The sequence below is a fragment of the Felis catus genome, chromosome B2 (genome assembly GCF_018350175.1).
Source record: "Felis catus isolate Fca126 chromosome B2, F.catus_Fca126_mat1.0, whole genome shotgun sequence".
In the NCBI taxonomy this organism is placed as follows: Eukaryota; Metazoa; Chordata; class Mammalia; order Carnivora; family Felidae; genus Felis; species Felis catus.
In genome coordinates this window covers 121,910,805-121,938,342 of record NC_058372.1, presented here as the reverse complement: position 1 = coordinate 121,938,342, position 27,538 = coordinate 121,910,805, and the positions used below count along the sequence as shown (strand labels likewise).

The 27,538-nt window shown below is 41.9% G+C and overlaps 2 protein-coding genes and 1 pseudogene across 11 annotated transcripts in view; 2 read left to right on the top strand and 1 right to left on the bottom strand.

Moving 5' to 3' along the window:
* Positions 1-11,120, bottom strand: part of PDE7B (phosphodiesterase 7B) — a 579,566-nt gene extending 568,446 nt beyond the window's left edge. The window contains exon 1 of the mRNA XM_045058098.1: positions 10,998-11,120. The gene's annotated coding sequence lies outside the window, so the exon portion shown is untranslated. The remainder of the gene's footprint in view (positions 1-10,997) is intronic.
* Positions 183-23,610, top strand: LOC101081896 (annotated as a pseudogene).
* The window catches only part of AHI1 (Abelson helper integration site 1), a 207,419-nt gene continuing 198,109 nt past the window's right edge, over positions 18,229-27,538 (top strand). For 5 of the 10 annotated variants that reach the window (XM_045058092.1, XM_045058094.1, XM_045058095.1 and 2 more), the window contains exon 1: positions 25,038-25,221. The gene's annotated coding sequence lies outside the window, so the exon portion shown is untranslated. Of the gene's footprint in view, positions 18,251-21,150; positions 21,203-25,037; positions 25,222-25,585; positions 25,665-27,538 lie in introns of those variants that run through there. The other 5 variants (XM_045058093.1, XM_045058089.1, XM_045058090.1 and 2 more) reach the window with 4 other exon arrangements.

The window sequence follows — 27,538 nt, the reverse complement described above, 5'->3', positions numbered from 1 at the left end:
TATGTCCTGAAGGAGACCCTTATCTCCTGTAGCAGCAGGGCTGAAATTGCTGAAAATCAAACACAGAACTTTAGACTGCAATTGACTGAATAACAATGCAAGTTGAACTCCCAGCTTCATGGAGTGTCTAGCATTAAAGTGAGGGTATTGGCTTGGGAAGGGATGGGATCCTGAAAGTTGGAATGTGGGAACACTTTGATGATGCTGGGGCCATTGAGCCCCTAAATTCTGATGAAACTTCTTTGCCGGTGGAAGCAGCCCCTCCACCCATAAAGAATGAGGCCTCTCTACCCCCAATAGAAGAGAACTCTTTACCCCTGAGGGGATTAATCCTGACTGAGAAAACTGTAATGGCCTCTCTTGAGGCAATTGTCATACAAGACAATGTTTAGTCTCCTCAGGACCAACCGCTACAATCTCTCTTTGCTTCTAGACCTATAACTTGACTCAAACCTCAGAAGGCCCCTAAAAGTAAGGTACAAGTACGACTCATACGAGGTGTGCTCCACTTCCCCCTCCCAAATATTTAAACTTTCTAATTTATACAAACAGAAATCTAGAGAACATGTATGGAAATGGACGTTGAGGGTGTGGGATAATACAGAAAGGAACATATAACTGTATCAGGTTGAATTTATTAATTTCTCAGTAAGCAGAAATTCTGTATTGAATTATGCAGCTTGGGGAGTTAGAAAGGGCTTGAACAGTTTCTTTGGTTGGTTGGCTGAAACATGGACCAAATGGTGGCCCACAGTGAGCAAGTTGGAAATGCTGGACATACCTAGTTTAATGTAGAAGAAGGGCCTCAAAGACTTATGGAGATTGGAATGGACTTGTCTTTTAAGACATACTCACTCACTCTGGGAGTGTCCAGAATACGTACCTTTCATCAAGACTGTAAGAAATAAATTTGTAAGGGGAGCCCCAGCATCCTTTTTTTTAATTTTTAATGTTTATTTATTTTTGAGAGAGAGAGACAGAGTGTGAGTGGGGGAAGGGCAAAGAGAGAGTAAGACACAAAATCCAAAGCAGGCTCCAGGCTCTGAGCTGTCAGCACAGAGCCTGACACACAGCTCGAACTCACGAACCTTGAAATCATGACTTGAGCCAAAATCGGAAGCTTAATCAACTGAGCCACCCAGGCACCCCCCAGCATCCTTGAAGAGCTGCGATCATTATTCTCTGGAGGCCAGACCTTACAGTGGGGACTACAGTCCTTGAATTGGGAAACCTAAATGTAATGAGAGTAAATGGATCATGGTGTGGCAGGGGTGAAATGAGGGCATTCAACTACCAAAGGCAAGGTGGGCAGGGTTACCATAATAGCAGAGTGAAAGCAACAGTCACAACAGTCCGACTCATACAGACCTATGATACTGGCTAGCTGAACATGGTGTTCCTATAAGTGAAATAAGTAGCACGTCTACTAAATTCTTACATGATCTGTATAAGCAAAAAAGTTCTAAGTTAAATGAAAAGTCTAACCTGAATCATAAAAACAGAGAGCCATGGCCTCTCCCAGACTTGAGCCAGTTTACAGACCCAGAACCCCTTGACTAAAGGGGAGACCAAATGCCCTTGAGGAAGGGCCCCAGTACACTGCCAAAAATTTATACTATTAACCTTTCTCCCAGTCCTTCCCTCAGGGACTTATGGCTCTTTACCAGAGGACCTGTACATTGGGGAAAAGAAAATAATCAGATCTCCCAGGGACTACTGGACACTGGCTCTGAACTGACACTAATTCCAAGAAATCGAAAATATCACTGTGGTCACCAGCTAGAGTAAAGGCTTATAAAAGTCAATGGAGTTTGAGCCCAGGTCCACCTCACTGTAGGCCTACCAGTTCCATCAAACCCAATGGGTCGACCAAAATAACCCATAGTTATTTTTCAGTTTTGGAACTCATAATTAGATTAGACAGACTTAACAGCTGGCAGAACTCCCACATTAGTTTTCTGACTTGCGGAGTTAGGGTTATTATGGTGAGAAAGCCAAGTGGAAGCCACTAGAACTGCCTTTACCCAGGAAAATAGTAAAGCAAAAGCAATACACATTCCTAGAGGGATGGCAGAGATTAGTGCTACCATCAAAGGTTTGAAAAATTGCAGAGATGATGGTTCCCACCACATCCCCATTCAACATGCCTATTTGGCTATACAAAAGACAGATGGATCTTAAAGAATAACAGTGGACTACTGTAAATTTAAGGATGTGGTGACTCCAGTTACAGCTACTATATCAGATGTGGTTTCATTGCTTGAGCAAATTAACACATCTCCTGGTACCTGATATGCAGCTATTGATCTTGCAAAAGCCTTTTTCTCCATCCCTGTCATTTAAAGCCCATTGGAAGCAGTTTGCTTTCAGTGGGCAAAGCCAGCAAGAGACCTTCACTGTTCTACCTCAGGAGTATATCAATTCTCCAGCCACGTCATAATTTAGTTCATAGAGATCTTGATCACCTTTCTCTCCACAAGATATCGTACTGGTCTATTACACTGATGGCATTGAACTGACTGGATCTGGCAAGCAAGAAGTATCCTAACCTTGTTGGGAAGACATTTGTGTGTCAGTGGGTGAGAAATAAATAAAAAATTGTGAGGGGTCCAGTGGTGTGAGGCATGTCAAGATATCCCTTCCAACACGAAGGATAAGTTGCTGTATCTAGCACCCCCTCTCCAACCAGAAAAAAGGCACACCACTAAAAGGGCCTCTTTGTATTTTGGAGGTAACATATCCCTCACTTGGGTGCGCTACTCCAGACCATTTACCAAGTAACCTGTAAAGATGCTAGTTTTGAGTGGGGCCCAGAATTTAAAGAGACTTTGCAACATGTCCATGCAAGCTGCTCTGCTACTTGGGCCATATGATCTGGCAGGCAGATCCAAAGATGCTTGAAATATCAGTGGCAGACAGAAATCCTATTTAGAGCTTTTGGCGGACTCCTATAGGTAAATCACAGTGTAGGCTCTTGGATTTCAGGAAAAAGCCCTGCCATCTTCTGCAGATAACTACTCTCCTTTTGAGACTTATACAGGGTCTTATTAGAAGCTGACTGCTTAATTGTTGGCCCACCAAGTTAGGAAGCAATCCCACTGCCCATCATGAGCTGGGTGCTATCTTACCCATCGAGCCATAGGGTTGGGCATACACAGCAGGACTCCATCATCAAATGGAACTGGTATATACATGGACTTCTATAAGGTTGACCTGCCTATGGCCATTACTGAGTGCCCAACCTGTCAGCAGCAGAGACCAACACTGAGTCCCTAACATCACACTATTCCCTGAAGTAATCATCCATCTATCTGGTAGCAGGTTGATTCCACTGGATCCCTTCCATTATAGAAGGGACAGAGTTTTATTTTTACTGGAATAGACACTCTGAATATTGATTTGCCTTCCTTTAATTCAATGCTTCTGCCAAAACTACCACTGTAGACATATAGAATATCTTACGCACTGTCATGTATTCCATACAACATTGCTTCTGATAAAGGAATTCACTTCACAGCAGATGAGCTGTGGTCATGGGCGTGGGCTCACAGAATTATCTGGTCTTACTGTGTTATGCACCATCCTTAAGCAACTGACTTGATAGAACAGTAGAATGGTCTTTTGAAGACTCAGCTATAGCACAAGCTAAATGCTAATACCTTGCAGGACTGGAACAAGGTTTCCAGATGGCTGCGTATGATCTGAATCAATGTTCAATATATGGAATTATTTCTGCAATAACTGGAATTCATGGGTCCAGGAATCAAAGGATGGAAACAGGAGTAGCAGCACTCACTATTACTCTTAATGACTCACTAGCAAAATTTTTGCTTCCTGTTCTTGCAACTTTCTGTCTGCTGGCTTAGTCTTAGTTCCTAAGGAAGGAATGCTTTCACCAGGAGACACAACAATGATTCCATTGAACTAGAAGTTAAGCCTGCCACCTCACCACTTTGGACTCATTGTGTCTGAATCAACAGGCAAAGAAGGGAGTTACTGTGCTGTCTTGGGTGACTGATTCTGACTGCTAATGGGAAATGGGACTGCTACTCTGCTACTCTACAAAGCAGGAAGAGTATGTCTGAAATATATCCCTTAGTATTCCCATACTTTGTGATTAAGGTCACTAGAAGACTAAAAAAAAAAAAACAAAAAAACCAATCCAGGCAGAACTACTAATAGCCCAGACCCTTCAAGAATAAAGGTTTTGGTCACCTCATCAGGTAATCAACCATGACCAGCTAAGGTGCTTGATGAAGGCAGAGTGAATATAGAATGGGTAGTAAAAGAAGGTAGTGATAAATACTAGCTATGACCATGTAACCAGTTACAGAAATAAGCACTTAACTGTCATGAGTTTTTTCTTCTTATTTTTTTGTGAATATACTTACATGTATATTAGCTTATGTATATCTCTATCTTATTTCCTCTCTTATTCCCCTGTTATGTAACATAAAATGTATTGACTTTGTATCATAATACTTAAGTATTGCTAATTTTACATCATGGTATTTAAGTTATAGGATATCAAGAAGAATAGCAAACATCACTCAAGGACTTTACCTCCTCTTCTAGAGAAGGGGCATTTTCAGTTGTATGCAAGATGGTTGTATGGTCCTAGATAAAATTATGACCTTGTTATTGTCTTCATTTGGGGAGTAATTATGGCTTAAAGAGATGCATATGGGTGACAAGTTGATAAGGGATCAATTGTAATGGTTAAGTTTAAGTGTCAACTTGACTGAGCCATGAGGTGCCCTGATATTTGTTAAAAAATTATTCTGGGTGTTTCTATGAAGGTGTTTTTGGATGAGTTTAACATTTAAATAGAGAGACTGAGTAAAGTAGATTGCCCACTCTAATGTGGGTGGGTCTCATTAAACCCATCAAAGGCCTAAATAGAACTAAAAGGCTCAGTTGAGTAAGAGAGAATTCCTCCTGCCAGACTGCCATTGAGCTGGAACATCAGTGTTCTTCCATCAGACTCAAATTCAAACATCAACTCTTCTGGGTCTTGAGCTTGTCATGCTTCGGACTAGAACTACACCATTACCTCTTATGGTTCTTGGGCATTTAGACTCAAACTGGAACTGGAACTATACCATTAGCTCTCCTAGACCTCCAGCTTACTGACAGCAATTTTGGAACTTGTTGGCCTCCATAATCGCATGAGCTAATTCCTTATAAAAAATCAACAGAACATATATGTACTAAATTTATAATTTCATATATATCCCATTGATTCTGTTTCTCTGTAGCATCCTAATGCATGAAGTTTCAGGGTTGGTTAATTCAGTAGCACAGAAGTATTAAGGACCAGATTCTTGCCATCTTCTCATTCTGCCATCTTAATATCTTGCTTATCAGCTTATGCTGGTTCTTCTCATGGTGCATGTGACTGCAGCAGCTGTAGACCACTTCTTCATCCAGCTACATCCAGAGTCAGAATGTCACTGGTTTTTTAAAACATGTTTCTTTCTTAAAACAAGCCTTTCTGAGAAGTAACCAGCAGACATCCCCTCATCCAAAGATGAAATGAAAATTAGCCAGAAAGATGGCATGCCTCTTCTTAATCCAGTCTCTGGAGAACAGAATCAAATTACAATGATTGGCTAAGAATAGTCAGATTTATCCTCTTGAAACAAAGGATCGGAGTCACTTTTCCTGAGCCAATGGCTACATAGCAGGTGAACAACTGGATAAGTTTTAACAGCAAGAAAGAAGAGGGAAATAAACTTGAAAGCAAACACCAGGATCTACTATAACTTTCCTGCCCTAGGATAGCCCTCCATTTCCATGGAGATGGGAATCTGAATTTTCCTAACGGTTCTGAACCTCAAAATCAGATTTTCCCACTAAGTGACTAAGAGCTGTAGGATAATAAGTGTTCACAGTGCAGATTTCTTCACTCACCTCCTCCCACCCCACCTCATGTGTAGATTCCAAGAGCCCTCCTTAATAAACCTCTCATATACAAATCTCAGGGTCCGTTTTCTGGAAAATCCAGCCTTCTCAGGAGTAGACAACAGAGGGGACTGGGCCACAGTTGATGGGATATTCAGGTGTGCTCTACTAGTGGAGACTATGTTCTGATGTCTTCTCCAGAGCAGGAATTGTATCTGTGGTGAAATGCATTACAAATTCTGTAACTTCTGTTTGTCTTAATTCGCATATAAAAGTTCAAATTTAAGATCAAAATGTCTCCTAATCTAGCTATGGAGACAGATACATTTTTTTAAAAAAAATAGTTGTCTAAAAAAGCACACAAGTAGATTTCTAAGGAAAAGCTTTAAGCAAAAGATTTGCAAATGTTATTCTTTTCTCCCTTTGTGCTGATATCTTTCATAAAAAGGCATGGCCACCTTTGCATAAATTGCTTTAAAAACAATGATCAAAGTATATTTAATTCATCTGTTCCCATCAGAAGGAAACATCATTACTAGGCAGTGTCTAGGATTTCATAACCCATTTGGAGATTTTTCAAAGGATCTCCCATAAACAACACCTATAAGATGCAAGGCACAGTCTTGGAGATACAGAAAGGAGTAGGATATATCGCCTTAAGGAGCTTATACCCTAGTGGCGTATAAAGAGAAGAGGAAAAATGTAGTGTGATAAATGCATGAGGGGTGAGGGTATTATGAGATGACACATCATGTCACTTCATTCAGCCTACAAGATAGGAGAGGCTTATCAGAAGTAAGTCAGAAGTGCACCTAGCAGAAAATAGGCTTGTAAGGAGGAAGGGAGTTCCTGGAAGAGAGGAAGATATACATAGAACTACATGTAAGAGCAAACAGGAATCATTCTAAAAACTGGAAGTATTACTACTATACTCCCAACACCCAGATCAGCGCCCAACAGATGCTGAATCCTCAATCAGTATTCGCTAAGTAGATGAGCGAATAAATGAAATAGTTGTACTCAGTTGATACATAAGAGTGTAAGGAAGGAAAGGGGTAAGCATGATGTTGAAAGAGTACATGAAGAGTCTTCCTAATATGTCAACCTTATTCTGAAAGATATGGAAAACTTAAAAATTCAAGCATGGTGGCTATGAGCAGACCCATTGACAGCCATGCACAGAATAGATCTAGAGGCACAACTGAGGTGGGGAGTTTAGTAAAGAGACCATCACAGAATCCAGGCAAGAAATAGTGGGGACTTAAGAAAAAAGCAACAGAAACAGAGAAATTGTAAAAATCTATGAATCGTGGGGATAGTTTCAAAGTAGTATGAACAAGTCTTGGGTAACATTTTGGATGTGGGTCTTTGGTGAGATACAAACACCATTTGCTTTGAAAAACCTTGGGAATTTTATTGGCCATTTAGAGTACACCACATAATGTGAGTTAGTCAGTTGTCCAAACTGAACCTATCTCTGAAAGAGAAACCTTCACAAAGTCATTATAATCCCCAATGGTACCATATCTTCTCTAGTTTTCTCTGTTCTAACCCCTTCCATTTCCATGGTAACCCATGTCATAAAGATAAAATAAAGAAATACTTCTGATATCTCTATTTTTCAGGGCTCTTGTTTTTCTTTGATGTTCAAAAAACTGTCCTTGACACCCAATTTTAATTACTCTGAAGAAATAATAAATCATCTAAACATTACCAAAGGGGGAAACATATATTTTGTACCTTTCTCAATCTATATTCTTTTTCCAGGGTAGCTGCAGCTAAGCCCCAAACTAAGATATTTACAGAACTTAATCATGTTCGCAAGAATAATAAGCTGGAACATACAAAAGCAACAGGAAGGCCTTGCTGGCCACTCTGTATTGTGCCACCTTGAAGACATGATCACAGATAGTAAAAACAATGGGGGAGAGAAAAAATTAAAAGTTCTATTCTCCTCCAAGTTCACTCTAGTTGTTCTGTTTCAATATTAGATCTTTTCATGATTAACACCAGCCTTCTAGAGTCAGTCTCCAAAATCTGCCAACTTAATTTTTTTATATTCCTACATGGTGTAACTCATCAATAAGCTTGAGATGCAGCAGGAGGGTACTAATTCAAATATGGTATGACATGAGCTAGAATAAAGTATCATCATCATTATGTTAGTCACATATCACCCACTTTTCTCACAGATAGGTTCACTGTAAGATGAAGAGTAACGGAGGAAGAATAAAAATTTTTCAACCCTAGTCCCAAGGCTAATATTATATATGTTAACATTTTCATTCCATGTGTTAAAAATTTGTTAAGTGAAAAATTTAACTTAAGTGAAATTTATGTTAAGTGAAATCTGGGGTATCAGGCACCAGGTGGCATTATGAAGCAAAAGTGCGTCGCATCCATTCAAAGCAGTGAGATCTGCCCACAGCATAAGGTTGAACCATATAGCATGTCTTTCTTGTGTCCTGCTTCCAGGTGCCTGGTCTGTCTTGCTGCTTCCTATTATGTGGATCCCATTTGGGGTTTCTAGTGTCTTTTCTATTTGACCCTTGGCATCGCCCCTTCAATAACAGTAATTGTCTCTGAAATCTACCACATTGACACTTTCCCCTTACATTAAGCTTGAGGACACCAGCAGATCTACAGGTCTGCCCCATGTCTGGTGTTGCTATAGCTTGTACAGTACATGCTTTTAGGACCCATCAGTGAGCCATGGAAAATATACACGTTAAGACTGGGCATTCAAAATTGGATTGTGATGAGGGTTACCCAACGTATAAATTTGCTAAAAATCATTAAACTGTACACTGGGAATAGGTGAATCTTCTGATCTGTAAATTATACCTCAGAAAAGCATAAAAGAAAAGGTTTGGTCAGATAATGAAAGTAGGTAGCACAAGTTTGGATCGACACTGAACCCAACAACAACAAGAGTAAATATAGACGGTGCTATCATCATGACAAGGACTGACCACACAGAAAATCAGCACATTGGGGCAAATCATAGGATCTGTTAGTTACATCAGTTCCCAGTTACGGGAAGATTGGAGAACTATTAAAAACCCAATTATTAAAAACCCTTGTTGTTGGTGTTGGTGATTCAGCAGAGTTAACACTGGGACCTCAAGGCTTCCCAGATGCTGGGAAGAGCACTGCAGCAAGGAATTTGCATTTGTCAGTTGGGGCTTTAGTATGTAAACCAACACTGTTCAATTTAAGGACACAAAAAAATGATTTCTTACAAAGGTATGAGGTCATTTACAGGACCGAACAATAAAGCATTGGATAGAATATTTAAAGAAACAGGACAGGGCCGGCGGCCTGGTGTGGCCCTCAGTTCAATGGTGAGACTGGGCCATGATGCACATGTTAAGGCCTCCAGTTCCAGTACCTAAGGAAGCGCTCAGTGACCATGGGGCCCAACTCGTCCCAGGACTCAAAGGACATGAGTTTTGGTCGCTGGCGCCACCCTGCAGCACCACGTCCAGACCTTCATGTCCCCAGGCAGCAGTGGCCAGGGCAGAGCTGCCCGGAGCTGACCTCATAGCCCAGGCCCCAAGCCTGTGGTGATTTCCGCCTGCGCTGCGTCCACCAGAAGCGCGCGTTCACGGACAGTGTTTCAGAGGCGTGGGAAGCCGCCGCTGCAGCTGCAGCGCGCGTGCACGTCCGGGTTCCCGAACACAAACATCAAAATCGTGATCGCTGCCTGTCCAGCGAGAAGAGGGAGAGACGGGAGGCGCCGAGTTCCCCGTGAAACCAGAGCAGGCCCACATCTCGCCCCTGGCCATCGACATTCCAGACACCACGGCCCACTTCATCAGCCCCCCCCCGCCTCCGGCGCGGGAACCACCAGTGCTGCAAACTGGCCCATCCAGCTCCCGGGGAGTACAAAACTCGCTGTGGAATCCCATCTGACTTCAATTTAATGGCCCACGACTCACAGACAGAAAACGAACAGGAAGCTTCTGGGTAGCCTAAAGGATGATACGAAGCCACCTTATTCCTGAACACAATTAATCATACAAGCAATTACGATGTTTCCTGATAAACCACTCACTCTAAATGCAATGTATATGCACATCACTAAAAAATTATCCATACTACAAGGGCAAGCAGAATTCAATACGCCACAATGTCTCTCTGAATTGTTATTGCAATCAAAGTACCAGGTTCCCAGGAAGAACCAGGTAAAGGTTCCTTCTGGAGGATAGATCCTGCTTCCGAAAGCAAATTAGTTGAGTAGGTTTTTAGAAAAGGAGGTCTAGGGTCTTGCTTCAGAATCCCTCCGGGACCGCTCTCGGAAGTGCCCGGCCTCTCCCATCCCCGGTGGAGCCTGTCTGCTCACATTGGTGGCGCTCAGACCCCCCCCCCCCCCCCCACCTCCCAGGGGTCGAGAGAAGATTCACCCTACGGGCCTTCGTCCAGGAGGGCACCAGGCTCGCCTCCGTCTAGTCCACCCATCTTGATGACCCGTCACCTCCACCGTCGCAGCCCCGGTGACCACCTCCACCTCCCAGCAGCCTGCCATGCAGACGGTTCGCGCCGTCCACTGGATCCCTGTAGTGCCCATCACCAGCGAGGCCCGCCTGGCCCCAGCGAACGCGTACGCTGTCGCCGGGTGGGTGGCCGGTCACTCAGGTGGCCGTGCCGGCCCCTCCTAAGCAAGAGCCTCAAGACGTGTGTGAAGGGGCGCCTGGGTGGCGCAGTCGGTTGGGCGTCCGACTTCAGCCAGGTCACGATCTCGCAGTCCGTGAGTTCGAGCCCCACGTCGGGCTCTGGGCTGATGGCTCAGAGCCTGGAGCCTGTTTCCGATTCTGTGTCTCCCTCTCTCTCTGCCCCTCCCCCGTTCATGCTCTGTCTCTCTCTGTCCCAAAAATAAATAAAAACGTTGAAAAAAAAATTTAAAAAAAAAGACCTGTGTGAAGACCACGAAGAAGGAAAAGTGAAAGTAGAACCTATTCCTGCAGTTAGCCGTGCCACACAAGGCGCCGCTAGCGGGATCATTCAGATGTGACAGGCCACCCCGGTTCAGACGGTCACCTCCAGGTCGGCACCAGCTACCAATAAAAACTGTAAAGCAAAACGGGACTCACGTGGTGCCAATCCGCGCCGCGGGGCACGGCCGGGAGTCCGAGGCAGTGGCGAGTGGTCGGAAGCGGCTGGTGACACACACGTCGGGGTCGGCGTCTCTGCCCACAGAGCGCTGGAACCGCGACCCGTCCGAATGGCTGCGGCAGAAGCGGGTCCCGACCGCAGGCTGCCGAGCTTCGTCTCGCGGCGAGCATGGGAAAGCTGCCGGCCGCCATGCGGGAGGACGGCGTCCAAGTCTGGCCACTAGGAGAGCTTTTCTTACTTTAATGTCAACTCTGTGGTGCCAGAAGGGGACGCTGCCTCCCACCCACGTTGCCAGCGCATTCTCTCGGCAGGTAGAGGCCCCTGCGGTCGGACTTCTCCTCAGCGCTGCAGACAAAAATGCAGGCGGCCTTCAGTTAAAGACGGAAGTCACACCTGCACAAAGCCACACGCGGAAGGAAACCTCCTTCCGGCAGCTGGGTCCTTCCGAGAGGGCCCAACGCTTGGGGCAAGCTGACCTACCAGGACGTCGCGGGGGCCACCTCGCCTCGCTCAGGGGACTTGTGGGCAGGGCACTGTGGGTAAGACAGTTTTTTGTTGTTCCCATGTGGAATTAGAATATTTCGACGTGTACTTTCTTTCTTTACCAAATGGGGGTGGGGAGGCGTTGACATTTCAAATCACTCCATTTCTACTCTGGAATCACACAGGACTTCTCGCGTGGATTTCGTTCTGTTTGTTTTGCAGTTTGTTTGTTTCCAGCTACGGATGATTTCCTTTTGTTTGTCCTGTTAAAGGTCAGATGGAACTGCTTGATAACATCTGCAAGTTTTCTGTGTTAGAGCAGGTGCTTCATGCATTTAATCCACCTCCATTTCAGTGTGTAAGGGTGGCCCTACAGACTTGACAGACAGATAACCTCTTGTTACATTGAGGAAAAAAACTGCTGGACTCACAGGAGCTGCACTTAACTGTTTTTCTTTCCTGCTCTTTTTTGTAGTTTCTTTGTGTTGATTTCTTCCCCGCCCCAGCCCCCCACCCCCAGGCATAATATTCCACTCTAAGTAGAACAAGTCTTCTAAGGAGTATGTAGGTTTCAAACAACAGAACTGTTACTACTTGGACTGGAAAACAAAAGATTTGACCTTTTACAACACACCCTTTTCAAAATGTCACAGATCTCTCCATGGCTTGTTGGCCATTCAGTGTCATCGGTTCCAGGCATCATCAAGTCCAACCACTTGTCTACGTCATGATGTTGGCCCTGCTCACAGGTAGCTGGAGCTCAGGTGGAACAGAAGCTGCGTGTTGACAGGAGGGTCTTGGAGCAAGTGCCCTGAAGTTAAGCGTTGAAAACATCTAAGTTGTTTTCTGATTTGTAATAGGAAATTCCCCACAGCCTTTCATAACTGATCCAGTCCTAGGGCTGACTTCTCTCCTACAAAAATTAAAATCCAGAGCAAAGGAAACAAAGGTAAGAGAGTGAGCACTATGGCCCCCTCCCAGCTTCAGTTCAGACTATCGCAGAAGAAAACCCACAGGCCTGCCCAGAGTGTTCCACAGGGTCAGGGCTGAGCAGCCCTGCAAATAGAAGGCTTTGGCCTTATTGTGAATTTCTAAATGCCATCATCATAACATTATTTATTTAAGTATAGTTATTTTGGTATTTAATTTTTTTTAAAGCGGGGGGGGGAACCTGTATTTTCCTGGTGGAATGAAAAGATTCAGAATGGTATATAGTTAAGCAATTTAAAAAGATTTATGATTTACCTACAGACCAAATATGATAAATCTGTTCTATCTATGTACTGTATGTCAAACAAAAGTATGGAACTGTCATAATGTTATTGCAGATAATGCATATTATAAACTACGAAATTACTGCAAAACAGATAATTCCAATAATCCAATAGTCAGGACTAATTTATAGTGTCTTTGGATTGCTGCCATCAGATTAATCATCAATAACTGTGTTACCCCATTCAAGATTTAATTTACAGAGAGAGAGTTTATTGTCCTTGCTTAGTTCAAGTGTCCCTGTGTCCATGTCTTGGCCTTAGATTAGGCAAAAGTAGGGCTTTTTCATTGACATCCCTTCCAAGACCACATATAATGGGAGAAGGATTATTTTCCACATGAAAATCTAAGTATTTTTACCAAAACAAGAAGGAAGAGGTGCTGGGTAGAAAGCACACACACACACACACACACACACACACACACACACTCACTATATTAAGATATATTGTCAATCAATAAAATTTGAAGTTCCTTTTCTAGATAGTCTGCCCATTAAAAAAAGCAGCTGGGTTGAGATTAAGACAGTTGCAATACTTTCTCAGGAAAAGGACTAGAAAGAACGTGGTAGAGCCTCAATTCTACAAAAGGACTGGAGTTACTAGAAGAAAAACTAGAGACTGGGGATAAAGTAGGGTGAGAAGGCTCACAGAAAGAAGAATCAAATGCAGGGAACCCAAGAGAAAATAAAGGAATAAGTATGACTCAGAGAGCAAGGCCAGAATGTGGCAATCACTCCTGGGCAGCAAGGGCACTCTGGGTGTATTAGACCAGTGGTCAGACCCGATCAACCCCATTCACCCACTTCTGTCTTCCCTTGTTACTCTCTGCCTCCCAACTAAGTCCCACAGTGGGTTTAGGTTAGTTTGATCAGGTCTTTCTTTTGTTAGGATTAACTCAGTAATTAGAGATCAATATCTATTGTAGAACCAAGTGTGTTTTTTCCAAGAAATTTTCAATTTCCCAAGAAATTTAATTTCTGAGAAGTATAGGTTAAACTAGTGGGAAACGGGCTGTGAGTTTTTATGGCTTTGACATTTTCTAAGGAATCTCTACACCCATCATGGGGCTCAAACTCACAATCCCGAGATCAAGAGTTGCATGCTCCACCAACCAAATCAGTCAGGTGCCCCTGGCTTTGACATTTTCTGAGCGATGTGAAGAGAATGAAATTCAGTTAAAATATAGTCAGTGTCTACTATGTGCAGAGCAGTATGATAAATACAGGACAAAAAAAAGGTGGACAGCCATCATCATTGCTCTCAAGGTGCTTGCTATAGACTAGAATGCCTTTGTTCCCCCAAATTCATCTGTTATATCCGATGTGATGGTATTTGGAGGTGGGCCTGTTGAAAGATGACTAGGTCATGAGGATGCAGCCCTCATGAATGGGGTTAGTGCCCTTATAAAAGAGGTTCCAGAGAGCTCTCTTGCCCTGTCTTCCATGTGTAGACACAGAGAGAAGATGGCAGTCTAAAAGGAAGAAGGCTTTCACCAGACATCAAATCTGCCAGCTTCTGAATCTTGGACTTCCCAACCTCTAGACCTGTGAGAAATGAATTTATGTTGTTTATAAATCACTCAGTCTCTGGTATTTTTGTGTGGCAGCCAGAACAGACTAAGACAGTACATATCATACAGGATGAACCAATGTTCATTATATATAAATGCAATCAATGTGTTTCAAAGGCATTGGAGCATGAATATCTACTCTACACTGGGGAATTGGGGGCCATGTGAAAGGAGAGGTGACATTTGCAGGGCAATGGGACTTTGACAGATGGACAAAGTGGATGATAGTGTTCCAGCCAGAGAAAATAATATGCAAAATTATGACTGATATGACATGTTTCTACTTTAAATATTGGAGAAACTGACATCTTCCAGAACTACATATAGTGTTTCTGGTCAGGGGATAGGAGAGTAATGGTGGGGCTGATATATGTGGTTCACTGTAGGCCATATATATTGAGTATTTGAGGCAAACCTTTGAAAAATTCTGATCAGGGAAGTGAAATGCTAAAGAGCCTTGGAAAACCGTGAAGAGGATGGGTTGAAGAAAGATGAGATGTTCTGCCCTAAGGGGCTTCTGTATCATCCAGGTAGAAGTAATGGGAGTAGATATGGAAAGAATGGAATGGATCTTTAGTACATAAAATAAACAGCGATTGATATAATACAGGTTACGAGTTATAAAGCTCTATTTGTCAGGCACTAGCATTGTGTAATGACTAAAACTCCAGATTCTGGAACACAGTCTTCTGAATTCAAACATTGTGTTTCCATCTATTTAGTAGCCATCATGGGCAAAGTGCTCAGCTTTCCTGCACCTTAGTTTCCTTATCTGTAAACTACGACCTACTTAATGGAACTGTGACGATTAGTCACTATATGAAAAATACTCCAGTGCCTGAAATACAGCAAGTACTCACAAATCTTAGGAATTATTATATCATTAGTAATATACTTAGATTAAGGTTAGATAACTAATGTAGGAAATGTGTTTCAAATTCATGTTTGTCTAGTTCTAGAGCATGAGCATATAACTTCTGGTATTACTCCAAGTTGTCTGACCAACAGACTATGCTCAGTGATAGAAGCTTGAAAAGGAAAAAAGGCTTCAGAAAACTAAATGATCTGTGTTTGATTTGAATGTTTTATTTAAACTTTGGATTTCCTGTAGTTTCAGGTTTGGGAGTTGCATAATCTTTAACTCCAAGGGTTCACTAGAGATACTATCCTATTTTCTTTTAAGAGAAGGCTCTTTCTTCACTAATAGTCCTTGATGTTCCCAGTTACCATGATTTAAATTGGGGGTCATGATCTCACAGTTAGTGAGTTCGAGCGCCGCGTCGGGCTCTGTGCTGACAGCTTGGAGCCTGTTTCCGATTCTGTGTCTCCCTCTCTCTCTGCCCCTCCCCTGTTCATGCTCTGTCTCTCTCTGTCTCAAAAATAAATAAACGTTAAAAAAAAAAAAAAAAAAAAAAAAAAAAAAAAAAAACCCTTACCTCCCCCGTATGAGCTGGACACTTTGGTTACTTCAGAATCTGTGCTCTGCAAACTGCAATTCTGAGACTCTCAAAAGGCCTGTGTTTTCACTTTTGCCTCCTTTTCTCAATGGACACAATGTACTTAGTTCACAGTTATTTTCTCTATTCAAAGTATCGGTGTGGTAATTTTTGTTCCCTGACGGGATCCTGACTAACACAATAGTCAAGAAGAGTTTGAATCTTTAAAATCCTGTAAAACTAATGATTAGGTAAAACTCTCAGATTGCTAAAGTAAAATTTTCAGTAGATGCTTAGAGGATCAAATTGAGAAAATCTCCCAGAAAATAGAACTAGTTAAAAGATGGAAAATACTTGGAGGTGAGATGGAGGTGTGGAAAGGGGGGAGAGAGTAAAAGAAGGGTAAGGTTGCCAATATCTTTATCTTTTTTTTTTTAATTTTCTTTTTTTTGAACGTTTATTTATTTTGGGGACAGAGAGAGACAGAGCATGAACAGGGGAGGGGCAGAGAGAGAGGAAGACACAGAATCGGAAACAGGCTCCAGGCTCTGAGCCATCAGCCCAGAGCCCGACGTGGGGCTCGAACTCACGGACCGCGAGATCGTGACCTGGCTGAAGTCGGACGCTTAACCGACTGCGCCACCCAGGCGCCCGCCAATATCTTTATCTTAAAAAGTAGAGTGACAAGAGATATGATATGTAGTTGACCAAAAATGAAGGGGTAAGTATATTACTTAAAAAATAACCAGGAGAGAAATTAAATATAGTAATATCAACACTTGGTTAGTGCTTTAGGTGTATTTTGACCCATTTATCCTCATAATAATCCTCTGAGGAAGGACTATAATTATCCCCATTTTACAGATGAGGAAGAGGATTCAGAGGGACGGATTCACTTGCCTAAGTTCACACAGCTTGCAAGGGGCAGAAATGGGATTCCAGAGTGTGCTCTTCTCTACTGTAGTCTGCTGCCTCCGCACATGACTTTATTGGGAAGAGATGGGGAAGGAATATAGAAGGTGATACAAATGAGTTCATTCATCTCCTTTAGCAGTGCATTAAGGCAATACTTAAAACTGATGAATTTAGCAATAATGTTAAGAGATACGGAGGTAAACACCAGAAGAAACAAAACCAGAAACTGTTTAAAGGGCTTTAAAAAAGATTTTTTTTTATGTTTTTATTTATTTTTGAGAGACAGAGCATGAGCGGGGCGGGGGGGGGGGGGTGTGCAGAGAGAGAGGGAGACACACAATCTGGAGCAGGCTCCAGGCTGTCAGTGCAGGGCCCAATGTGGAGCTGGAACTCAGAAACTGTGAGATCGTGACCTGAGCTGAAGTCTGACAATCAACCAACTAAGTCACCCAGGCGACCCTGCTTAAGGGGATTTAGTAGTCCTCCTTTATCCAAGGAGAATACGTTCCAAGGCCCTCCTCCCGCTACCCCCCCCCCCCCAAAGGGATGCCTGAAGCTGCAGCTAGTACCAAACCCAATATATACTGTTTTTTCCTACACATACACACCTATGAAAAAGTTTAGGTTATAACGTAGGCACATTAAGAGATTAACAGCAATAGTGAACAATAATATAGAACAATTATACTGTAATAAAAGTTATGTGACTGTGATCTCTCCAAATATCTATTGTACTGTACTCACCCTTTTTGTGATAATGTGAGATGATAAAATGCTTATGTGCAGAGATGACAGGAGGCAAATGACATTGTGACATATTGTGACATAGAGCTAGGGTACTATTGACCTTCTGCTGATTCTCCTAAGGAGGATCATCTACTTCCAAACCCTGGGTGTGCAGCGGGTAAATGAAACCCTGGATAGTGAAACTGCGGAGAAACGGGAATTGTGAATTGCTGTACTCTTCGGACCAGCACTTGGAGAAGGAAGTGGTGAACTACTTCCTTGTCATTTTCCCCTTCTTTCTGTATTATTAATGTCTTCTGTTAATAATAATTTATTCCAAACATTTCAAAAGACATAAAATTATAAATGATCTCAGGTATGGAGAGAAAAAAATGGGCTCATGAAGCTAAATTATACACCCAAATTACATATTTTTTAATTTGACATGCTGATTGTACAAAGATAACCTTAAATGTGAAAACAAGTAAAGTCCCTTCTCACTCATGGTAGAAATATCTAACCTGAGTCCCTAGAGAAGGAGGCCTGGTAATTACTCATCATAAAGCTTGGGAAGCCTCTATTTTCACACTTTGTAAGAAACGTGAAGCTAGTTCTCAATCTAATAAACAGATATCATTTGAATGATAAGATGAAAATTTAAGCATTAATAGGCACAAGAGGCTTACAACACAGGAACCGGAATGAGTGTCTGACATATACCTTTTGTCCAACCACAGGACCTCACATCATAGACAAAAGATGAGCTGTGTAGAGAGTGGTCTTGAGACAGTGGATTCTTGGAAGTGTTGCTGGACAGACTTCTGATGGTACGGGCACCATTCTGTATACTATATTTATTAATCAAGAAACTACATTTTTCAGTCCAGGTGTCAAATATATCATACTATTATAAATTCAAATTAGTAGATTAAACATCAGTAAATTAAGTGGTTTGGATTACAAATAGATGCATAATAAGATGTAATAAGGCCATGTCTTTAAACTGGGATCTTTCAGGCCCTGGTAATGACAAATGTTGATTTGCTGCCATCTAGTGTTCATTGCTTGAGAGACCCAAATTGAGCATTTGATGAATTTTTGTTGTTTTCCTTTATCTCTACTGCAGTTCCTGTTATTCATGAGGCCTTATGAGACCTAAATCAAAACACTTTTCCTAACAAAACAATATTATATATATAAAATAAATCTATAAATAGCTTTATACATTGTGGGAAGTTCCATGAATTCTGACCTAACCCACATCTACGGGCTCACCAAGTTTTATCAGCAAGTCTCTTCACAGAAAGTTTATAAAGAAAACTCAATTATTTCAGTAATTCATATAATCTAATTGCTGAATTTGAATGGCAATCATTATTACAAGGCAATCACTATTAATCCATACATACCCTGTAATATGTATTAAGAGTTGAGAGAGAAGGAATCCTTTTTTACCCAATATGTCAAAGAGATACTCGGCAGAAAAAAAAAAAAAAGTTCTGAAAATCAGCTAGAAATGCCAACCAAATTGCCTCACTGAACTCTCTGAAAAGCAAAGGAAGTTTCTCAGGGGCCCAAAGAGAAAAAAAAAAGTGAAACAAAATGGTAAGCAGGGACTACTCACAGGTAATCCTACACTAGAGGTATTTGCTGATTCCCTAAATGTAGTCCCACAGTGGATTGGCCTACCAAAACATAGAATATGAGCTCTTGTTCAGTGTGGGCATTAAGACCTTTGACTAAAACTGTGACCCTCAAGAGACTACACCAACAAAGGAAGACCAGGAGGCTGGTCTGGGCTAAAGTTTGAGTAGAAGAAAACTGTCCCTTCCAAATTACAAATATAGCCTCTCTTATGTGGGATTTGGGTTCAAATCAATATTAATCTGATTGGTTGTATATGGGGTATAATAAAATGAGAAAAGTCAAGAGTACTCCAAGGTGTTTGATGTTTAGCGTCAGTAACTGGAAAAAAAAATGGAGTTACCATTACACAAAATGGAGAAAGCCTCAAGGGAGGCATTGATATTCAAGTGGTGATTAGGAGTTTAGTAAGCGTGACATGTGTATTAGACATCTAAGTGGAGATATTCAGTATGCAGTTGGATGTATGAGTCTGAAGTTCAAGAGAGAGGAATGGGCTAGGGAGACATGTGTGGAAGTAGACTGTATGACCAGGGGACTATAGAGACTGGAAGAGATCACCAAGTGAGTACATGTGGATAGAGAAAAGGTTCAAGAGGTTAGTTCTGGGATATTCCAATACCAAGAGGTTAAGGAAATAAACAAAAACTAGCAAAAGAGACCTAGAATAGAGGAAAAGTAGGAAAATGTGCAATCACCAGTTAGCAAATGAAGTGAGAGAAGTTAATGAATTCAAAATAATACTGAATATATATAAAATACTGAGGAATAAATTTAGTGATAATGTGAGACTCTTATATGAAAGCTCTTTTAATTCAAAAAAACCACTATATTTGGCATTCTTATCATAATTGATAAGGCAACACTGGAATAAAACTGATAGAGTATGAAGCCATTAAAATGAATGTATAGATGCATGTTACTGACATTTAAAAAAAGTCTTCTAGGATGGTGATACATGGTAAAGACTAAACAAGGCATCAGGACAAAGTTGATAGTATGAAGTTTTTTGTTTTTTTTTGAACTTAGTGTATTTAGTATATACATGAAGGAAAGGAGTAAGGTATAAAAGACTATTACCAGTGATTATCATATGACAGGGGTTCAGTTTCTGCATTATAAATGTCTGGATGATTGTTTGAATTGTTACTATGAGTACACACAAACATTATTAACAAGCTTAAAAATTTTAATGAAGTTTACATGGCATATACAATAGTATGGAAATGAAAGTATAACATAATGTTAATTCAAAAAACAGAAATAAGTGTATTATATACAATATGACCAAAATTAAAATATGCATGGAAAGCAGACTAAAAACAAAATTGCCTTAAAAAGCTAATTGGGATTCTCTTTAAGAAGTAGTACTGAATATTTTTTCCTTTTTCTCTGTGGTTCTATGTCTTTCAAATTCTCTATGAGTTTTCCTACTTTTGTTTTGACGGCGTATTACAAAAATTTCCAAACACACAAAGAAAAAGTATAATGAAATACCAGGTACCTACCAGCCAGCTTCAATGACCATCAAAATTTAGGTATATATGTGTTATCTTTCCCTTACCTGTTTTTTATTTTTTTTCTGGAATATTTTAAAGCAAATTTTAGACATCTTGTCATTCTATTCTGTTGACTTAAGAACAGCTTATTCTTACATAACTACACTGTCATTATTTCCTTTATAAAGACATAAAAATTCCTTAATATCATCTCAAACTCAGCCCATAGTGAAAAATCTCTGATTGCCTGAAACATCTTTATCTAGACAGTTTGTTCTGAATGAGAATCCAAACAGGTCCCATCTTTGCATTCTGTTGTACTTCCAGCACAATAACACCCGCAGTGTTGCAGGCTGAATTTTTGCCCCCAAAATGCATCCGTTGAAATCCTAAACCCTAGCACTTCAGAATGTCACTATATTTAGACATAGGATTTTTAAAGAAGTAATTACACTGAAATTAGGTCATTAGGGTGGGCCCTAATCCAATATAACTGATGTCCTTCTAAGAAGAGAAGATTAGGACTCAGGTACAGAGGGAAGACTATGGGAAGACAAAAGGACGAGGTAGGAGAGAGGCCTCTGAAGAAACTAACCCTGCCAAAATCTTGATCTGGGACTTCTAATCTCCAGAATTGTGAGGAAATAAATTTCTGTTGCTTAGGCCAACCAGTCTATGGTACTTTGCATGGTAGACCTAGCAATGCAGTACAAGCAGTAACGCCAACATCTCTTTTGATTGGTTAATGGATATTTTGTAGAGGGGAGAAACATTTTGTCTATCAACCATACTTAGGTCTTATTCAATAAATTTGCTATTTTATATTTATTTAAATGTTTTGAATACCCTAAATCTATTTCATGAATAGTTGGCCAATTTTATTATGAGTGCTACTACTCTTGATTGCTTGCCTCTCCTAGTACCAGTAGGAACTCAGTCTGGTGCTCTGAGCTAATGAGGAAAGCAACATATCTGCTTTCTCCAGTTTGAATGGGGCTCATTTTTATATTTACTATATATTCAATTGCCTACTGGATATATCCCACTGAAACTATCTTTTCCTTTATACCTGCTCTTCCTGCCTTTCCACTGTTAATTAATTAGCCATTTTCCATCCAGTTACCTAAGCCAGAAATCTCAGTACCTTTACAACATTTTTATTTTTGGGACAGAGAGAGACAGAGCATGAACGGGGGAGGGGCAGAGAGAGAGGGAGACACAGAATCGGAAACAGGCTCCAGGCTCTGAGCCATCAGCCCAGAGCCTGACGCGGGGCTCGAACTCCCGGACCGTGAGATCGTGACCTGGCTGAAGTCGGACGCTTAACCGACTGCGCCACCCAGGCGCCCCACAACATTTTTTATTTTAAAATACTTCCAAACTTACGGAAAATATTGCAGGAATAGTACAAAGAACTTCTATCTTTGCCCAAGTCTTCAATTGTTGACATATTACATTTGCTTTATCCTTCTCTGTCTCTACACATACTCATATTTTACTTCTATATACTTTTTTCTGAACCATTTGAGTAAGTTACAGATATGAAGCTTCATTACTTTTAAATAATTCAGTGTGCATTTTCTAGAAACAAAGTATCTCCTATATTACCAGACTGTAGTCATCAAAATCAGGAAATTAACATTGTTAAAATACTATCTAGTCCACAGATCCCATTCAAATTTTGTCAATTGTCCCAATAATATCCTTACAGAAAAAGGATACAATACAGAATCGTATGTTCCACTTAGTTGTCATGCCTCTTTAGTCTCCTACAACCTGAAAAAGTTCTTTAGTTCTTTTGTCTTTCATGACCTTGACAAACTTTTGGATAGTAAAGACCTATGATTTTGTAAAATGTTCCTCAATTTGTGGCTGTCTGATCTTTCCTCACGATTAGATTCAGGTTGTACATTTTTGGCAGGAATATCACAAAAGTGTGTTCTAAGTGTCTTTACCAGGTGGCTTACAATGCTGATCTGTCCTATTACTGGGGACGGTAACGTTGGTCACTGGTGCCAGATTTCTGTACAGTCAAGTTCCTATTTTTCCCTTTGCAATTAGTATTTGGTCAGAAGATACTTTAAGACTATAATGTTCCTCTTAAAATTCTCACCCTCTGGTATTAGCATACATTGATGATTCTTGGCTGAATCAGTTGTTACTATAATAGTTGCCAAATGATGATATATCTACCTACATCATTCCTTCTACATTTATTAGTTGGCCATCTAAGATAAGAAAGGACGTTTCTTTATGCCCATTTAAAAATATTCATGTACTTATTTCAGTATAGACTCAAGTATTCCTATTTTATTCAGCAGATCATAACCTATTAATATTATTAAAGTGGTGCTCAGATTGCCCCATATGTTGCTGATGGGGGCTCCTTTAAGCTGGTTTCTGAGTCCCTTTCATATGTTCCATGATTCTGTAAAAACTCTTTAATTTCTGGTGTAAAAAAATTGTCCAGGCTCGTGTTATACTTCCCCTGCTCCTGTTCTGAATAAGCCATTTCCCCAAGAAGCTCTAGTTCCTTTAAATAGAGAATGGTGTTTAAAAACCAAGAAATAGGCACTATGTGCTCATTGCTTCTAAGGTATCATTGTTCCTTACATCTCTCTAGCAGAGGGAGCTAGGGGAAAAAATAGCTAAGTGGATTCAAAGTATGGACAACATTTGAGATGAGATGTGGGGGAGTAGGAGTTCACAAGAAGAGATTTTTCAGGGAGAGAAGACAATATGCGCAGGAATGGGGACATGAGGGTATGGATTGTTTTGCATGGTACACATGCATTCAATATTGCTGAAGCGTAACATTGAAAGAAGGCAATGAGAGAGGAAACTAGTCAGGCAAACGGAGTGTCTTAATAGTTTAAGTAAAGCGACTACATTTTCTCCTACAGATAGTCCTTGCAGAATTTTCAGGACAGTGGCATTATCACATTTATAATTTTAGTGAGGTCATTCTGGTAGCAGTATGGAGGATGGCGTTCTGGAATCAAAACTGGAGTCAGGGGACTGGTAAAGACGCCCTCCCACAATAATCTCAGTGAGAAGTGATGAAGGCTGGCACAAAGCAGCGGGAGTCAGGATGGATAGGCTATACACTGGGAGTGTTAAAAAAGCAGAGCGGACATAATTTGGTGTAAGAGGCATTTAGGATGCTCTGCAGGTATTTGGAAAACTGGGAGGATAGTGGTGATTGAAACCAAGATAGAAATCCAGAAAGGTAATAGATTTTATTTATTTACTTATTTATTTATTGGTGTTTGTTTATTTTGAGTGAGACAGAGACGAATGCGAGTGGGTGGGGGCAGAGAGAGAGAGGGAGACAGAATCTGAAGCAGGCTGCAGGCTGTCAGCACAGAGCCTGATACGGGTCTTGAACTCACGAGCTGCGAGATGATGACCTGAGCCATAGTCGGAAGCTCAACCAACTGAGCCACCTAGGCGCCCCGAGGGTAATAGGTTTTCAATAGAAAGTTGAACAGTTCATTTTGAGATGCCTCAGATGGGAATTTTTCTTTTCACTGCCTTATCACAGCTTTTGGGAGAAACAAATGAGATGTGCTTTGTAAAGTGTGGTGGTTCTAATATAAATGGAAAAGCTGGCCTCCAAAGAAATATGCAGAACACTCTCACTTTACAAACTAAGCAACAGGTTATGGCATAGAGCATGACTACGAACTGCAAAAAATTCAAGAGCTGGGGAGGGGCCTGACTAGTATTTTTCCATCCCTGGTGACTCGGAGCTAAAAATGGCGCCTCTGGCAGAAATTAGAAAGCGGGAGGGGGCACTTGGCGTGGAAAAAGATGAGGGTTTTCTTTTTGTTCTGCTTTAAACACATGGCGACATAACACCGCGCCAGACGAATCATGGAAATTTGTTTCCTTAATATCTGGTCTGTAGCACAATTCAATTCTCCACGCTTAAAAGGATGTTTCATTTTGTGGGCGCGATCGCTAGGGCGGTGACGTGCCTGTTGCTTTCCTTCATTCACGCTTCTCGCCTTGGAGGGCTCCACGACTGCCTCCCTGTCTATCCCTGCCCCCTCTCGTTTTGCTCCAGCGATGGCTACGGTTTTGAGGGACAAAACGCTTTTTCAGGCGTGACGACCAAATGGGTTCAGACCCTTCCCTGCGCCCCTTAGGGCTTCCCGGCCGGGCATTTCTTTCTCTTCGGAGGGCCGCGGCCTCGCGCTTTCCGCACGGGCACGAGGAGTCCGGCGCGCGATCACCGGAGCGCGTGCCCGGCCGTAGTCTGAAGGCCCGCGGGCCGGCGCGCGCGCACCGCCTCCACAGGCGCCGCATTGCAGCAGCTCGGGGCCCCGGCGTAGGCGGCGCGGGGGCGGGGCCGCGGACCGGAGTCTAAGTTGGGCAGCGGTCCAGTCCCGGAGCTCGGGCCGCATCGGTTGTCGTGGGAACGGCGGCGTAGGCAGGCGCTGACGTCAGCAGGCGGCGCGCCGCCCGCACTGCGGCACCTAGTCGGCTCTCTGAGCCCGAGTGGCTGGCTGGTTGCTGGGTGGCTGCGGGGGCGTCCCGTGACTGCCCCGCCCCGCCCCGCCCCGCCCCGCCCGGCGCGGTAGGCAGCTTCGCACCGTCCCAGTGTCCGCCCGGGGGGAACGGGCCGTCGGCCGCTCTGAGCTCAGTTCTCTGTGAGTACGCTGCAGGCCTGCTGGTGGCGGGAGCCCGGGCCGGGCCCTGGGCCTGCCTCGGCCTTCTCCGGGGGCCGCGACTTGGGGGACTGCTTGAGTCCGAGAGCGCGGGGGCGGCACTGCGCCACCGCAGGCTGACCCGCCAAGTGCCGCGGAGCCTTGGGATGTAGTTTCTGATGAATACCTCTAAGTACTTTCCTGTTCCCTTCCCTGGGCTCCCATCCCTGGGCTCCCATCCCGGGCCCGCCCAGTGTGGTGTCCTGAGCCAGCGTGGAGGGAATGCAATCTTTGGCTTTCCTACTCCGGATTCTGGCTTAAAAGCATTTAAGTCAGATGCGCACTAAGGATGTTTATTTCCTTTTAGGGTGTCTGTTTCCTTTTAGGGTGTCAGCTTGGTGCTGAATCTCGAACCGGTGAAATGCCTTAATTACATCTGAGAAAAGGTGATCAGTGTGTTACGTTTATAAGAAAAGGGTCGTTTTGATATGTATGTGAAAAGTACACTCTTTAGAATCGCTACCAATGGTTGTGCTGCATTTCAGCATTACTGTGAGAACAACTACTCACTGGGGTATATGGCTTTCACGTTTTGAGAAAAGGATGCTAACAATTTTCTCACCTGTTGCTTTAACTATTGCCGTTACTGATTGGGCTTTCAGGAGGAAGATTGCTCGTTGTGAGAACTCTGGGAAGTTTTTAAAAAATATCTGAAAAATACAAATACCAAACGTTTTTTAAAACCGTGCTTGGTTTATTTGTTTATCTTTATTTATGGAGGCTATCTTCATTTATTAGTTGAATTATGCATACAGCGTTTTTTTTTGGATTCTTTTTTTTTTCCTGTGCTATAAAATTCAGTTAAAGGGTAAATTATTCAAGCCTCTGCTTCTTCTCCCCATGGTCTTTACACATGTGTTGGCCAATAATCAGATGTTTAGAGAAAAGGAAATATGAGATGAAATGTACTGCATCTCATATATAAATAGCAAAATTTAGTATTTCTTAGCAGCTCCTATAAAGGGATTTGTGAGGGAGAAGCTTTAAAATAATGGTATATATGAGGGCCAGAGATACCATTTTAAATTTGTCCCTTAATTTTTGCCAGTGATGTTACTAATCAAATATTAGTCATTCATTCAAACACATTAATGTTTGGAGGTGATTATTTCTGTTACGTATATGCTGTATTAAGTAATATTAGTGTCTATGCAACTATACATTGTACTACTGATAGTAAATAATGTGAACTTGTAATTCACTTGATGTATTTTATTTATGGCACAATTGTTTTTAGTACTATAATAATAGACATAATTTTATTGAGCACCTACAATGTGTCAGCCACGGTGCTGATCACTTTGCTTTTCACTATTTCCTTTTCTCCTTACAATAAAGTAGGTGCCATTTTAATTTCCTGGGTCATAGAACGTTTTACCAAGGTGGAAATAAAGGGCTGAGGTAGAGAGGGAGGTGTAAAGCTCAAGGCACTGTGGGATCACAGAGAAGTATTTAACTGCCCCTTTAGGTTAGAGAGCTCCCAGAAAAGATACCATTTGCATTTAGTGTTAAAGGATAGTTAGGAGTTTCCTAGACAAAAGAAGAAAGTCATTTCTTAGGAGAGAGAGGTGTACGTGTAATGGTACAAAGGCAAGAAGGAGTTTGGCATGATTGAAGGCTTGTAAGTAGTTGCACATGGCTAGAGTTCAAAATGTGTATGGAAATGTGGCTGGAGAAAGAGAGGTTTAAAAAAAAAAGGGGCAGGGAGTCATCTTATAAGTAGCCTTGAACCCCGGTGGTAAGGACTTACTATTTTTTCCAGTGGGTGATGGAATCTAGTGAAGAGATTTAAAAAAAAATTTTGTAATGTTTATATTTTTTTAGAGAGAGCACAAGTGGGGAAGGGGCAGAGAGAGAGGGAGACACAGAATCTGAAGCAGGCTCCAGGCTCTGAACTGTCAGCACAGATGCGGGGCCGAACTCACGAACCACGAGACCATGACCTGAGCTGAAGTTGGAGGCTCAACTGAGTGAGCCACCTAGGTGCCTCAGAATCTAGTGAAGATATTTAAACAGAAATGATGCCATCATATTTGTATTTTAGAAGATTCCTCTGCTTGCAACGTGGAGGATGACTTATTTATTTATTTTTAAAAGGATAGGGTGATGGAAACATGGAAACAATCTTAAGAAAAAAAAGTAAAAACTTTCCACAGTCTTTTTGTCTCTCAAAGCTACTGCCTCATGTCACTGCCTTTGGGGGTGGGGGAAGACAGTTGGAAGCAGAATTGTAGAAATAATTATCCACACGTTTCTATAG